This window comes from Pleurodeles waltl, chromosome 4_1, assembly GCF_031143425.1.
Source record: "Pleurodeles waltl isolate 20211129_DDA chromosome 4_1, aPleWal1.hap1.20221129, whole genome shotgun sequence".
In the NCBI taxonomy this organism is placed as follows: Eukaryota; Metazoa; Chordata; class Amphibia; order Caudata; family Salamandridae; genus Pleurodeles; species Pleurodeles waltl.
Genome location: NC_090442.1, coordinates 53,916,057 through 53,929,571, shown reverse-complemented (window position 1 = coordinate 53,929,571; position 13,515 = coordinate 53,916,057). Strand labels below are relative to the sequence as shown.

General features: G+C 52.8%; 13 non-coding genes across 13 annotated transcripts; 4 read left to right on the top strand and 9 right to left on the bottom strand.

Moving 5' to 3' along the window:
* Positions 1-1,402: 1,402 nt before the first annotated feature.
* Positions 1,403-1,474, bottom strand: TRNAW-CCA (transfer RNA tryptophan (anticodon CCA)). Its single transcript has one exon. It is a non-coding gene; the product is annotated as a tRNA-Trp (tRNA).
* Positions 1,475-1,728: 254 nt separating this feature from the next.
* Positions 1,729-1,802, bottom strand: TRNAN-GUU (transfer RNA asparagine (anticodon GUU)). The gene has a single exon. It is a non-coding gene; the product is annotated as a tRNA-Asn (tRNA).
* A 1,706-nt stretch (positions 1,803-3,508) lies between these two features.
* Positions 3,509-3,579, top strand: TRNAG-GCC (transfer RNA glycine (anticodon GCC)). Its single transcript has one exon. It is a non-coding gene; the product is annotated as a tRNA-Gly (tRNA).
* Positions 3,580-3,975: 396 nt separating this feature from the next.
* On the bottom strand, positions 3,976-4,049 carry TRNAN-GUU (transfer RNA asparagine (anticodon GUU)). The gene has a single exon. It is a non-coding gene; the product is annotated as a tRNA-Asn (tRNA).
* Positions 4,050-5,755: 1,706 nt separating this feature from the next.
* On the top strand, positions 5,756-5,826 carry TRNAG-GCC (transfer RNA glycine (anticodon GCC)). The gene has a single exon. It is a non-coding gene; the product is annotated as a tRNA-Gly (tRNA).
* A 71-nt stretch (positions 5,827-5,897) lies between these two features.
* TRNAW-CCA (transfer RNA tryptophan (anticodon CCA)) lies at positions 5,898-5,969 on the bottom strand. The gene has a single exon. It is a non-coding gene; the product is annotated as a tRNA-Trp (tRNA).
* Positions 5,970-6,223: 254 nt separating this feature from the next.
* TRNAN-GUU (transfer RNA asparagine (anticodon GUU)) lies at positions 6,224-6,297 on the bottom strand. Its single transcript has one exon. It is a non-coding gene; the product is annotated as a tRNA-Asn (tRNA).
* A 1,706-nt stretch (positions 6,298-8,003) lies between these two features.
* Positions 8,004-8,074, top strand: TRNAG-GCC (transfer RNA glycine (anticodon GCC)). Its single transcript has one exon. It is a non-coding gene; the product is annotated as a tRNA-Gly (tRNA).
* Positions 8,075-8,470: 396 nt separating this feature from the next.
* On the bottom strand, positions 8,471-8,544 carry TRNAN-GUU (transfer RNA asparagine (anticodon GUU)). Its single transcript has one exon. It is a non-coding gene; the product is annotated as a tRNA-Asn (tRNA).
* Positions 8,545-10,250: 1,706 nt separating this feature from the next.
* Positions 10,251-10,321, top strand: TRNAG-GCC (transfer RNA glycine (anticodon GCC)). The gene has a single exon. It is a non-coding gene; the product is annotated as a tRNA-Gly (tRNA).
* Positions 10,322-10,392: 71 nt separating this feature from the next.
* On the bottom strand, positions 10,393-10,464 carry TRNAW-CCA (transfer RNA tryptophan (anticodon CCA)). The gene has a single exon. It is a non-coding gene; the product is annotated as a tRNA-Trp (tRNA).
* A 254-nt stretch (positions 10,465-10,718) lies between these two features.
* TRNAN-GUU (transfer RNA asparagine (anticodon GUU)) lies at positions 10,719-10,792 on the bottom strand. Its single transcript has one exon. It is a non-coding gene; the product is annotated as a tRNA-Asn (tRNA).
* A 1,848-nt stretch (positions 10,793-12,640) lies between these two features.
* TRNAW-CCA (transfer RNA tryptophan (anticodon CCA)) lies at positions 12,641-12,712 on the bottom strand. Its single transcript has one exon. It is a non-coding gene; the product is annotated as a tRNA-Trp (tRNA).
* Between the last annotated feature and the right edge of the window lie 803 nt (positions 12,713-13,515).

Genomic DNA, 13,515 nt, shown 5'->3' with positions numbered 1-13,515 from the left:
TGAGTGGCATCCCCACACCCGAGGTTGCATTGTGGTAGCTGTTCCCTGAGCCCCTAGCCCCTGTCCCCATGTCGCCCTTTCTCCTCGTGTAACTCACCCCAGGTTCGGTGGCTCTGATACTTGCTGCTTCTGCTGCGCGATCATCCCCATGATCTGGGTCTTTGTACGAAATGTCATGTAAGATTACTTTATTCAGCACGGCGTTTGTCATTTGCTTGGTTGTCCTGTCACTGTTGGATGTTTTCTTGCGCAGACTACTGTCTAATGGTGGGAAGGCCACGAGACACGTGACTTTTCTCTTTCCTTGTTAGCATAGTTTCCTGCCACTGTCTTGGTGTGCTGCCAGCCTGTGAGACACGTGTCTTGCCCATCTCAGCTCCACTGTGGCATGTTAGATATGTCTTTGAGCAGAGTCCCGGTCCCAGAGCTGCTGCCTTCTCTGCACTCTGGCTTGTAAGACTGCAGGCAAAGGCCCTCCCTGGCCCCTCAGCCAGATAGATACATTTACCTGCAGGGCTCAGCTTTGGTGAAAGATATTGGCGAGAGAGAGGAAAGGGGACGGCCCGTGGTGCACCCCCTATTTTGCATAGAACCATAGCCTCCTGGGAGGGCAGAGACATGAGGGTTCTCAGGGAAAGCCCTCCCAGGAGTGTTGAAGGGCAGGACGTGAAACACAGCAATCCCGGAATGGCCTGGTCTAAGATGCCTGTGCAATAGGCCTGGCCCTAGGCTTCCGGGGCTCTTCCTCGGCAGAGGCCCCAGTGGTATGAGCCCGACCAGGGCTGTGCCCGACCAGGGCTGTAGGGCGCGTTGGGAGCGCGTTAGGGACGCGAAAGAGGGCGCAGGGCGCAGAACTCTGCCCGTTTCTCCCCAGGATTTTGGGGAGGACAGGGAATCTGGCCAGGTCAGTGACTAGGCTGTCCCAGAAGGAAAGTCCATTGACAGTGGCATGTTGTGAAACACAAGATTGCTGGTGGTCTGGAGGGTGCTTTCTGTCAGCCACTTCTCCCGGGAGCAGCCAGAGAGCAGGCTGATGTCGTGCTCTGTCAAGCACAACACTGGCCCCAAACCACTGTCCTTAGCAAAAGCAGAAACATTCATAGTTTCAGTCTCCTGCATCTGATTCCTGCCATCAGCATGTGAACGTTTGGCAGTCCAAGGCTTGCCATGCAAACTTTGTTCATAGGTGTCCCATGCGAATGCATGGGCCTCATCACTACTGTCTACGGCAGGGCTCTCTGCTCAGCCTATGTAAGTGAAGCATTGGTGGTTCAGTAGTAGAATTCTCGCCTGCCACGCGGGAGGCCCGGGTTCGATTCCCGGCCAATGCAAAGCGCCCTTCTTTTGGCTTTGCTTTAGAAGTCAGAGATATAGACTTGGTGGGGAAAAAAATGTCAACGAGTGACCCCGACGTGATTTGAACACGCAACCTTCTGATCTGGAGTCAGACGCGCTACCGTTGCGCCACGAGGTCCCTGTGCATGCAGTTCTCAGCCCCGGATCAAGAAATGCTTCTGTGCCTTTTATTGGCCCTCAGTACGCCTGTGGTTAAAGTAGAAGGCTTGGTGTCCCGTTTCCAGTCCTATTGGTGGAAATGACTAGAGGTGAAGAGATGAGAGAAGATAGAAATGTTGAGATAGAGCATGTCACGCAGGCAAAGCGAGAGCTCTAAGAGCAAAGCCAGACAGCTGTGTTTTAATTCAGGACTTGATGTAGGCAAAAAGCATACGTCCCTGGGTGGGCTTGAACCACCAACCTTTCGGTTAACAGCCGAACGCGCTAACCGATTGCGCCACAGAGACCAACCACCGCAGTGAGCGTGTTGGGACTCAATATATGTTTTTACCTTTGTGCTCCTGCCTGCAGCTCTAAGGTCCTGGCATAAGACAGGTAGGCTTAGACTCCATTGTGACATGTCTTACTTCTCTTAGAAGAAGGTTCTGAGTTGCCAGGCAGCTTATCTTCTGCCGGGCACACTTTCCTTTGCAGGCTTTCAGGTTGTGAATCCAGCACTGCTTAGGTGTCCATGTCAGACATGAGCAGCTCATTGAGCCCCACGGTGTGTTTTTTGTGGAGATACAACTCTCAGACTAGAGGGAGCAGGCGGGAAGTGGGTGAGACTCACACAGGGTGGGTGGGGCAGTTAAAGGATGTTATCTAATAGTGTAATCGAGGAGTTGGGTTTTTTGTGCACTACACTTTAACCAGCGATTCTTTCTAAAAGGAAATCCCAGGGCAGTACCCGCAATGAGTGGCATCCCCACACCCGAGGTTGCATTGTGGTAGCTGTTCCCTGAGCCCATAGCCCCTGTCCCCATGTCGCCCTTTCTCCTCGTGTAACTCACCCCAGGTTCGGTGGCTCTGATACTTGCTGCTTCTGCTGCGCGATCATCCCCATGATCTGGGCCTTTGTACGAAATGTCATGTAAGATGACTTTATTCAGCACGGCGTTTGTCATTTGCTTGGTTGTCCTGTCACTGTTGGATGTTTTCTTGCGCAGACTACTGTCTAATGGTGGGAAGGCCACGAGACACGTGACTTTTCTCTTTCCTTGTTAGCATAGTTTCCTGCCACTGTCTTGGTGTGCTGCCAGCCTGTGAGACACGTGTCTTGCCCATCTCAGCTCCACTGTGGCATGTTAGATATGTCTTTGAGCAGAGTCCCGGTCCCAGAGCTGCTGCCTTCTCTGCACTCTGGCTTGTAAGACTGCAGGCAAAGGCCCTCCCTGGCCCCTCAGCCAGATAGATACATTTACCTGCAGGGCTCAGCTTTGGTGAAAGATATTGGCGAGAGAGAGGAAAGGGGACGGCCCGTGGTGCACCCCCTATTTTGCATAGAACCACAGCCTCCTGGGAGGGCAGAGACATGAGGGTTCTCAGGGAAAGCCCTCCCAGGAGTGTTGAAGGGCAGGACGTGAAACACAGCAATCCCGGAATGGCCTGGTCTAAGATGCCTGTGCAATAGGCCTGGCCCTAGGCTTCCGGGGCTCTTCCTCGGCAGAGGCCCCAGTGGTATGAGCCCGACCAGGGCTGTGCCCGACCAGGGCTGTAGGGCACGTTGGGAGCGCGTTAGGGACGCGAAAGAGGGCGCAGGGCGCAGAACTCTGCCCGTTTCTCCCCAGGATTTTGGGGAGGACAGGGAATCTGGCCAGGTCAGTGACTAGGCTGTCCCAGAAGGAAAGTCCAGTGACAGTGGCATGTTGTGAAACACAAGATTGCTGGTGGTCTGGAGGGTGCTTTCTGTCAGCCACTTCTCCCGGGAGCAGCCAGAGAGCAGGCTGATGTCGTGCTCTGTCAAGCACAACACTGGCCCCAAACCACTGTCCTTAGCAAAAGCAGAAACATTCATAGTTTCAGTCTCCTGCATCTGATTCCTGCCATCAGCATGTGAACGTTTGGCAGTCCAAGGCTTGCTATGCAAACTTTGTTCATAGGTGTCCCATGCGAATGCATGGGCCTCATCACTACTGTCTACGGCAGGGCTCTCTGCTCAGCCTATGTAAGTGAAGCATTGGTGGTTCAGTGGTAGAATTCTCGCCTGCCACGCGGGAGGCCCGGGTTCGATTCCCGGCCAATGCAAAGCGCCTTTCTTTTGGCTTTGCTTTAGAAGTCAGAGATATAGACTTGGTGGGGAAAAAAATGTCAAAGAGTGACCCCGACGTGATTTGAACACGCAACCTTCTGATGTGGAGTCAGACGCGCTACCGTTGCGCCACGAGGTCCCTGTGCATGCAGTTCTCAGCCCCGGATCAAGAAATGCTTCTGTGCCTTTTATTGGCCCTCAGTACGCCTGTGGTTAAAGTAGAAGGCTTGGTGGCCCGTTTCCAGTCCTATTGGTGGAAATGACTAGAGGTGAAGAGATGAGAGAAGATAGAAATGTTGAGATAGAGCATGTCACGCAGGCAAAGCGAGAGCTCTAAGAGCAAAGCCAGACAGCTGTGTTTTAATTCAGGACTTGATGTAGGCAAAAGTATACGTCCCTGGGTGGGCTTGAACCACCAACCTTTCGGTTAACAGCCGAACGCGCTAACCGATTGCGCCACAGAGACCAACCACCACAGTGAGCGTGTTGGGACTCAATATATGTTTTTACCTTTGTGCTCCTGCCTGCAGCTCTAAGGTCCTGGCATAAGACAGGTAGGCTTAGACTCCATTGTGACATGTCTTACTTCTCTTAGAAGAAGGTTCTGAGTTGCCAGGCAGCTTATCTTCTGCCGGGCACACTTTCCTTTGTAGGCTTTCAGGTTGTGAATCCAGCACTGCTTAGGTGTCCATGTCAGACATGAGCAGCTCATTGAGCCCCACTGTGTGTTTTTTGTGGAGATACAACTCTCAGACTAGAGGGAGCAGGCGGGAAGTGGGTGAGACTCACACAGGGTGGGTGGGGCAGTTAAAGGATGTTATCTAATAGTGTAATCGAGGAGTTGGGTTTTTTGTGCACTACACTTTAACCAGCGATTCTTTCTAAAAGGAAATCCCAGGGCAGTACCCGCAATGAGTGGCATCCCCACACCCGAGGTTGCATTGTGGTAGCTGTTCCCTGAGCCCCTAGCCCCTGTCCCCATGTCGCCCTTTCTCCTCGTGTAACTCACCCCAGGTTCGGTGGCTCTGATACTTGCTGCTTCTGCTGCGCGATCATCCCCATGATCTGGGTCTTTGTACGAAATGTCATGTAAGATTACTTTATTCAGCACGGCGTTTGTCATTTGCTTGGTTGTCCTGTCACTGTTGGATGTTTTCTTGCGCAGACTACTGTCTAATGGTGGGAAGGCCACGAGACACGTGACTTTTCTCTTTCCTTGTTAGCATAGTTTCCTGCCACTGTCTTGGTGTGCTGCCAGCCTGTGAGACACGTGTCTTGCCCATCTCAGCTCCACTGTGGCATGTTAGATATGTCTTTGAGCAGAGTCCCGGTCCCAGAGCTGCTGCCTTCTCTGCACTCTGGCTTGTAAGACTGCAGGCAAAGGCCCTCCCTGGCCCCTCAGCCAGATAGATACATTTACCTGCAGGGCTCAGCTTTGGTGAAAGATATTGGCGAGAGAGAGGAAAGGGGACGGCCCGTGGTGCACCCCCTATTTTGCATAGAACCATAGCCTCCTGGGAGGGCAGAGACATGAGGGTTCTCAGGGAAAGCCCTCCCAGGAGTGTTGAAGGGCAGGACGTGAAACACAGCAATCCCGGAATGGCCTGGTCTAAGATGCCTGTGCAATAGGCCTGGCCCTAGGCTTCCGGGGCTCTTCCTCGGCAGAGGCCCCAGTGGTATGAGCCCGACCAGGGCTGTGCCCGACCAGGGCTGTAGGGCGCGTTGGGAGCGCGTTAGGGACGCGAAAGAGGGCGCAGGGCGCAGAACTCTGCCCGTTTCTCCCCAGGATTTTGGGGAGGACAGGGAATCTGGCCAGGTCAGTGACTAGGCTGTCCCAGAAGGAAAGTCCAGTGACAGTGGCATGTTGTGAAACACAAGATTGCTGGTGGTCTGGAGGGTGCTTTCTGTCAGCCACTTCTCCCGGGAGCAGCCAGAGAGCAGGCTGATGTCGTGCTCTGTCAAGCACAACACTGGCCCCAAACCACTGTCCTTAGCAAAAGCAGAAACATTCATAGTTTCAGTCTCCTGCATCTGATTCCTGCCATCAGCATGTGAACGTTTGGCAGTCCAAGGCTTGCCATGCAAACTTTGTTCATAGGTGTCCCATGCGAATGCATGGGCCTCATCACTACTGTCTACGGCAGGGCTCTCTGCTCAGCCTATGTAAGTGAAGCATTGGTGGTTCAGTGGTAGAATTCTCGCCTGCCACGCGGGAGGCCCGGGTTCGATTCCCGGCCAATGCAAAGCGCCCTTCTTTTGGCTTTGCTTTAGAAGTCAGAGATATAGACTTGGTGGGGAAAAAAATGTCAAAGAGTGACCCCGACGTGATTTGAACACGCAACCTTCTGATCTGGAGTCAGACGCGCTACCGTTGCGCCACGAGGTCCCTGTGCATGCAGTTCTCAGCCCCGGATCAAGAAATGCTTCTGTGCCTTTTATTGGCCCTCAGTACGCCTGTGGTTAAAGTAGAAGGCTTGGTGTCCCGTTTCCAGTCCTATTGGTGGAAATGACTAGAGGTGAAGAGATGAGAGAAGATAGAAATGTTGAGATAGAGCATGTCACGCAGGCAAAGCGAGAGCTCTAAGAGCAAAGCCAGACAGCTGTGTTTTAATTCAGGACTTGATGTAGGCAAAAAGCATACGTCCCTGGGTGGGCTTGAACCACCAACCTTTCGGTTAACAGCCGAACGCGCTAACCGATTGCGCCACAGAGACCAACCACCGCAGTGAGCGTGTTGGGACTCAATATATGTTTTTACCTTTGTGCTCCTGCCTGCAGCTCTAAGGTCCTGGCATAAGACAGGTAGGCTTAGACTCCATTGTGACATGTCTTACTTCTCTTAGAAGAAGGTTCTGAGTTGCCAGGCAGCTTATCTTCTGCCGGGCACACTTTCCTTTGCAGGCTTTCAGGTTGTGAATCCAGCACTGCTTAGGTGTCCATGTCAGACATGAGCAGCTCATTGAGCCCCACGGTGTGTTTTTTGTGGAGATACAACTCTCAGACTAGAGGGAGCAGGCGGGAAGTGGGTGAGACTCACACAGGGTGGGTGGGGCAGTTAAAGGATGTTATCTAATAGTGTAATCGAGGAGTTGGGTTTTTTGTGCACTACACTTTAACCAGCGATTCTTTCTAAAAGGAAATCCCAGGGCAGTACCCGCAATGAGTGGCATCCCCACACCCGAGGTTGCATTGTGGTAGCTGTTCCCTGAGCCCATAGCCCCTGTCCCCATGTCGCCCTTTCTCCTCGTGTAACTCACCCCAGGTTCGGTGGCTCTGATACTTGCTGCTTCTGCTGCGCGATCATCCCCATGATCTGGGCCTTTGTACGAAATGTCATGTAAGATGACTTTATTCAGCACGGCGTTTGTCATTTGCTTGGTTGTCCTGTCACTGTTGGATGTTTTCTTGCGCAGACTACTGTCTAATGGTGGGAAGGCCACGAGACACGTGACTTTTCTCTTTCCTTGTTAGCATAGTTTCCTGCCACTGTCTTGGTGTGCTGCCAGCCTGTGAGACACGTGTCTTGCCCATCTCAGCTCCACTGTGGCATGTTAGATATGTCTTTGAGCAGAGTCCCGGTCCCAGAGCTGCTGCCTTCTCTGCACTCTGGCTTGTAAGACTGCAGGCAAAGGCCCTCCCTGGCCCCTCAGCCAGATAGATACATTTACCTGCAGGGCTCAGCTTTGGTGAAAGATATTGGCGAGAGAGAGGAAAGGGGACGGCCCGTGGTGCACCCCCTATTTTGCATAGAACCACAGCCTCCTGGGAGGGCAGAGACATGAGGGTTCTCAGGGAAAGCCCTCCCAGGAGTGTTGAAGGGCAGGACGTGAAACACAGCAATCCCGGAATGGCCTGGTCTAAGATGCCTGTGCAATAGGCCTGGCCCTAGGCTTCCGGGGCTCTTCCTCGGCAGAGGCCCCAGTGGTATGAGCCCGACCAGGGCTGTGCCCGACCAGGGCTGTAGGGCACGTTGGGAGCGCGTTAGGGACGCGAAAGAGGGCGCAGGGCGCAGAACTCTGCCCGTTTCTCCCCAGGATTTTGGGGAGGACAGGGAATCTGGCCAGGTCAGTGACTAGGCTGTCCCAGAAGGAAAGTCCAGTGACAGTGGCATGTTGTGAAACACAAGATTGCTGGTGGTCTGGAGGGTGCTTTCTGTCAGCCACTTCTCCCGGGAGCAGCCAGAGAGCAGGCTGATGTCGTGCTCTGTCAAGCACAACACTGGCCCCAAACCACTGTCCTTAGCAAAAGCAGAAACATTCATAGTTTCAGTCTCCTGCATCTGATTCCTGCCATCAGCATGTGAACGTTTGGCAGTCCAAGGCTTGCTATGCAAACTTTGTTCATAGGTGTCCCATGCGAATGCATGGGCCTCATCACTACTGTCTACGGCAGGGCTCTCTGCTCAGCCTATGTAAGTGAAGCATTGGTGGTTCAGTGGTAGAATTCTCGCCTGCCACGCGGGAGGCCCGGGTTCGATTCCCGGCCAATGCAAAGCGCCTTTCTTTTGGCTTTGCTTTAGAAGTCAGAGATATAGACTTGGTGGGGAAAAAAATGTCAAAGAGTGACCCCGACGTGATTTGAACACGCAACCTTCTGATGTGGAGTCAGACGCGCTACCGTTGCGCCACGAGGTCCCTGTGCATGCAGTTCTCAGCCCCGGATCAAGAAATGCTTCTGTGCCTTTTATTGGCCCTCAGTACGCCTGTGGTTAAAGTAGAAGGCTTGGTGGCCCGTTTCCAGTCCTATTGGTGGAAATGACTAGAGGTGAAGAGATGAGAGAAGATAGAAATGTTGAGATAGAGCATGTCACGCAGGCAAAGCGAGAGCTCTAAGAGCAAAGCCAGACAGCTGTGTTTTAATTCAGGACTTGATGTAGGCAAAAGTATACGTCCCTGGGTGGGCTTGAACCACCAACCTTTCGGTTAACAGCCGAACGCGCTAACCGATTGCGCCACAGAGACCAACCACCACAGTGAGCGTGTTGGGACTCAATATATGTTTTTACCTTTGTGCTCCTGCCTGCAGCTCTAAGGTCCTGGCATAAGACAGGTAGGCTTAGACTCCATTGTGACATGTCTTACTTCTCTTAGAAGAAGGTTCTGAGTTGCCAGGCAGCTTATCTTCTGCCGGGCACACTTTCCTTTGTAGGCTTTCAGGTTGTGAATCCAGCACTGCTTAGGTGTCCATGTCAGACATGAGCAGCTCATTGAGCCCCACTGTGTGTTTTTTGTGGAGATACAACTCTCAGACTAGAGGGAGCAGGCGGGAAGTGGGTGAGACTCACACAGGGTGGGTGGGGCAGTTAAAGGATGTTATCTAATAGTGTAATCGAGGAGTTGGGTTTTTTGTGCACTACACTTTAACCAGCGATTCTTTCTAAAAGGAAATCCCAGGGCAGTACCCGCAATGAGTGGCATCCCCACACCCGAGGTTGCATTGTGGTAGCTGTTCCCTGAGCCCCTAGCCCCTGTCCCCATGTCGCCCTTTCTCCTCGTGTAACTCACCCCAGGTTCGGTGGCTCTGATACTTGCTGCTTCTGCTGCGCGATCATCCCCATGATCTGGGTCTTTGTACGAAATGTCATGTAAGATTACTTTATTCAGCACGGCGTTTGTCATTTGCTTGGTTGTCCTGTCACTGTTGGATGTTTTCTTGCGCAGACTACTGTCTAATGGTGGGAAGGCCACGAGACACGTGACTTTTCTCTTTCCTTGTTAGCATAGTTTCCTGCCACTGTCTTGGTGTGCTGCCAGCCTGTGAGACACGTGTCTTGCCCATCTCAGCTCCACTGTGGCATGTTAGATATGTCTTTGAGCAGAGTCCCGGTCCCAGAGCTGCTGCCTTCTCTGCACTCTGGCTTGTAAGACTGCAGGCAAAGGCCCTCCCTGGCCCCTCAGCCAGATAGATACATTTACCTGCAGGGCTCAGCTTTGGTGAAAGATATTGGCGAGAGAGAGGAAAGGGGACGGCCCGTGGTGCACCCCCTATTTTGCATAGAACCATAGCCTCCTGGGAGGGCAGAGACATGAGGGTTCTCAGGGAAAGCCCTCCCAGGAGTGTTGAAGGGCAGGACGTGAAACACAGCAATCCCGGAATGGCCTGGTCTAAGATGCCTGTGCAATAGGCCTGGCCCTAGGCTTCCGGGGCTCTTCCTCGGCAGAGGCCCCAGTGGTATGAGCCCGACCAGGGCTGTGCCCGACCAGGGCTGTAGGGCGCGTTGGGAGCGCGTTAGGGACGCGAAAGAGGGCGCAGGGCGCAGAACTCTGCCCGTTTCTCCCCAGGATTTTGGGGAGGACAGGGAATCTGGCCAGGTCAGTGACTAGGCTGTCCCAGAAGGAAAGTCCAGTGACAGTGGCATGTTGTGAAACACAAGATTGCTGGTGGTCTGGAGGGTGCTTTCTGTCAGCCACTTCTCCCGGGAGCAGCCAGAGAGCAGGCTGATGTCGTGCTCTGTCAAGCACAACACTGGCCCCAAACCACTGTCCTTAGCAAAAGCAGAAACATTCATAGTTTCAGTCTCCTGCATCTGATTCCTGCCATCAGCATGTGAACGTTTGGCAGTCCAAGGCTTGCCATGCAAACTTTGTTCATAGGTGTCCCATGCGAATGCATGGGCCTCATCACTACTGTCTACGGCAGGGCTCTCTGCTCAGCCTATGTAAGTGAAGCATTGGTGGTTCAGTGGTAGAATTCTCGCCTGCCACGCGGGAGGCCCGGGTTCGATTCCCGGCCAATGCAAAGCGCCCTTCTTTTGGCTTTGCTTTAGAAGTCAAAGATATAGACTTGGTGGGGAAAAAAATGTCAAAGAGTGACCCCGACGTGATTTGAACACGCAACCTTCTGATCTGGAGTCAGACGCGCTACCGTTGCGCCACGAGGTCCCTGTGCATGCAGTTCTCAGCCCCGGATCAAGAAATGCTTCTGTGCCTTTTATTGGCCCTCAGTACGCCTGTGGTTAAAGTAGAAGGCTTGGTGTCCCGTTTCCAGTCCTATTGGTGGAAATGACTAGAGGTGAAGAGATGAGAGAAGATAGAAATGTTGAGATAGAGCATGTCACGCAGGCAAAGCGAGAGCTCTAAGAGCAAAGCCAGACAGCTGTGTTTTAATTCAGGACTTGATGTAGGCAAAAAGCATACGTCCCTGGGTGGGCTTGAACCACCAACCTTTCGGTTAACAGCCGAACGCGCTAACCGATTGCGCCACAGAGACCAACCACCGCAGTGAGCGTGTTGGGACTCAATATATGTTTTTACCTTTGTGCTCCTGCCTGCAGCTCTAAGGTCCTGGCATAAGACAGGTAGGCTTAGACTCCATTGTGACATGTCTTACTTCTCTTAGAAGAAGGTTCTGAGTTGCCAGGCAGCTTATCTTCTGCCGGGCACACTTTCCTTTGCAGGCTTTCAGGTTGTGAATCCAGCACTGCTTAGGTGTCCATGTCAGACATGAGCAGCTCATTGAGCCCCACGGTGTGTTTTTTGTGGAGATACAACTCTCAGACTAGAGGGAGCAGGCGGGAAGTGGGTGAGACTCACACAGGGTGGGTGGGGCAGTTAAAGGATGTTATCTAATAGTGTAATCGAGGAGTTGGGTTTTTTGTGCACTACACTTTAACCAGCGATTCTTTCTAAAAGGAAATCCCAGGGCAGTACCCGCAATGAGTGGCATCCCCACACCCGAGGTTGCATTGTGGTAGCTGTTCCCTGAGCCCATAGCCCCTGTCCCCATGTCGCCCTTTCTCCTCGTGTAACTCACCCCAGGTTCGGTGGCTCTGATACTTGCTGCTTCTGCTGCGCGATCATCCCCATGATCTGGGCCTTTGTACGAAATGTCATGTAAGATGACTTTATTCAGCACGGCGTTTGTCATTTGCTTGGTTGTCCTGTCACTGTTGGATGTTTTCTTGCGCAGACTACTGTCTAATGGTGGGAAGGCCACGAGACACGTGACTTTTCTCTTTCCTTGTTAGCATAGTTTCCTGCCACTGTCTTGGTGTGCTGCCAGCCTGTGAGACACGTGTCTTGCCCATCTCAGCTCCACTGTGGCATGTTAGATATGTCTTTGAGCAGAGTCCCGGTCCCAGAGCTGCTGCCTTCTCTGCACTCTGGCTTGTAAGACTGCAGGCAAAGGCCCTCCCTGGCCCCTCAGCCAGATAGATACATTTACCTGCAGGGCTCAGCTTTGGTGAAAGATATTGGCGAGAGAGAGGAAAGGGGACGGCCCGTGGTGCACCCCCTATTTTGCATAGAACCACAGCCTCCTGGGAGGGCAGAGACATGAGGGTTCTCAGGGAAAGCCCTCCCAGGAGTGTTGAAGGGCAGGACGTGAAACACAGCAATCCCGGAATGGCCTGGTCTAAGATGCCTGTGCAATAGGCCTGGCCCTAGGCTTCCGGGGCTCTTCCTCGGCAGAGGCCCCAGTGGTATGAGCCCGACCAGGGCTGTGCCCGACCAGGGCTGTAGGGCACGTTGGGAGCGCGTTAGGGACGCGAAAGAGGGCGCAGGGCGCAGAACTCTGCCCGTTTCTCCCCAGGATTTTGGGGAGGACAGGGAATCTGGCCAGGTCAGTGACTAGGCTGTCCCAGAAGGAAAGTCCAGTGACAGTGGCATGTTGTGAAACACAAGATTGCTGGTGGTCTGGAGGGTGCTTTCTGTCAGCCACTTCTCCCGGGAGCAGCCAGAGAGCAGGCTGATGTCGTGCTCTGTCAAGCACAACACTGGCCCCAAACCACTGTCCTTAGCAAAAGCAGAAACATTCATAGTTTCAGTCTCCTGCATCTGATTCCTGCCATCAGCATGTGAACGTTTGGCAGTCCAAGGCTTTCCATGCAAACTTTGTTCATAGGTGTCCCATGCGAATGCATGGGCCTCATCACTACTGTCTACGGCAGGGGTCTCTGCTCAGCCTATGTAAGTGAAGCATTGGTGGTTCAGTGGTTGAATTCTCGCCTGCCACGCGGGAGGCCCGGGTTCGATTCCCGGCCAATGCAAAGCGCCCTTCTTTTGGCTTTGCTTTAGAAGTCAGAGATATAGACTTGGTGGGGAAAAAAATGTCAAAGAGTGACCCCGACGTGATTTGAACACGCAACCTTCTGATCTGGAGTCAGACGCGCTACCGTTGCGCCACGAGGTCCCTGTGCATGCAGTTCTCAGCCCCGGATCAAGAAATGCTTCTGTGCCTTTTATTGGCCCTCAGTACGCCTGTGGTTAAAGTAGAAGGCTTGGTGGCCCGTTTCCAGTCCTATTGGTGGAAATGACTAGAGGTGAAGAGATGAGAGAAGATAGAAATGTTGAGATAGAGCATGTCACGCAGGCAAAGCGAGAGCTCTAAGAGCAAAGCCAGACAGCTGTGTTTTAATTCAGGACTTGATGTAGGCAAAAGCATACGTCCCTGGGTGGGCTTGAACCACCAACCTTTCGGTTAACAGCTGAACGCGCTAACCAATTGCGCCACAGAGACCAACCACCGCAGTTAGTGTGTTAGGACTCAATATATGTTTTTACCTTTGTGCTCCTGCCTGCAGCTCTAAGGTCCTGGCATAAGACAGGTAGGCTTAGACTCCATTGTGACATGTCTTACTTCTCTTAGAAGAAGGTTCTGAGTTGCCAGGCAGCTTATCTTCTGCCGGGCACACTTTCCTTTGCAGGCTTTCAGGTTGTGAATCCAGCACTGCTTAGGTGTCCATGTCAGACATGAGCAGCTCATTGAGCCCCACTGTGTGTTTTTTGTGGAGATACAACTCTCAGACTAGAGGGAGCAGGCGGGAAGTGGGTGAGACTCACACAGGGTGGGTGGGGCAGTTAAAGGATGTTATCTAATAGTGTAATCGAGGAGTTGGGTTTTTTGTGCACTACACTTTAACCAGCGATTCTTTCTAAAAGGAAATCCCAGGGCAGTACCCGCAATGAGTGGCATCCCCACACCCGAGGTTGCAT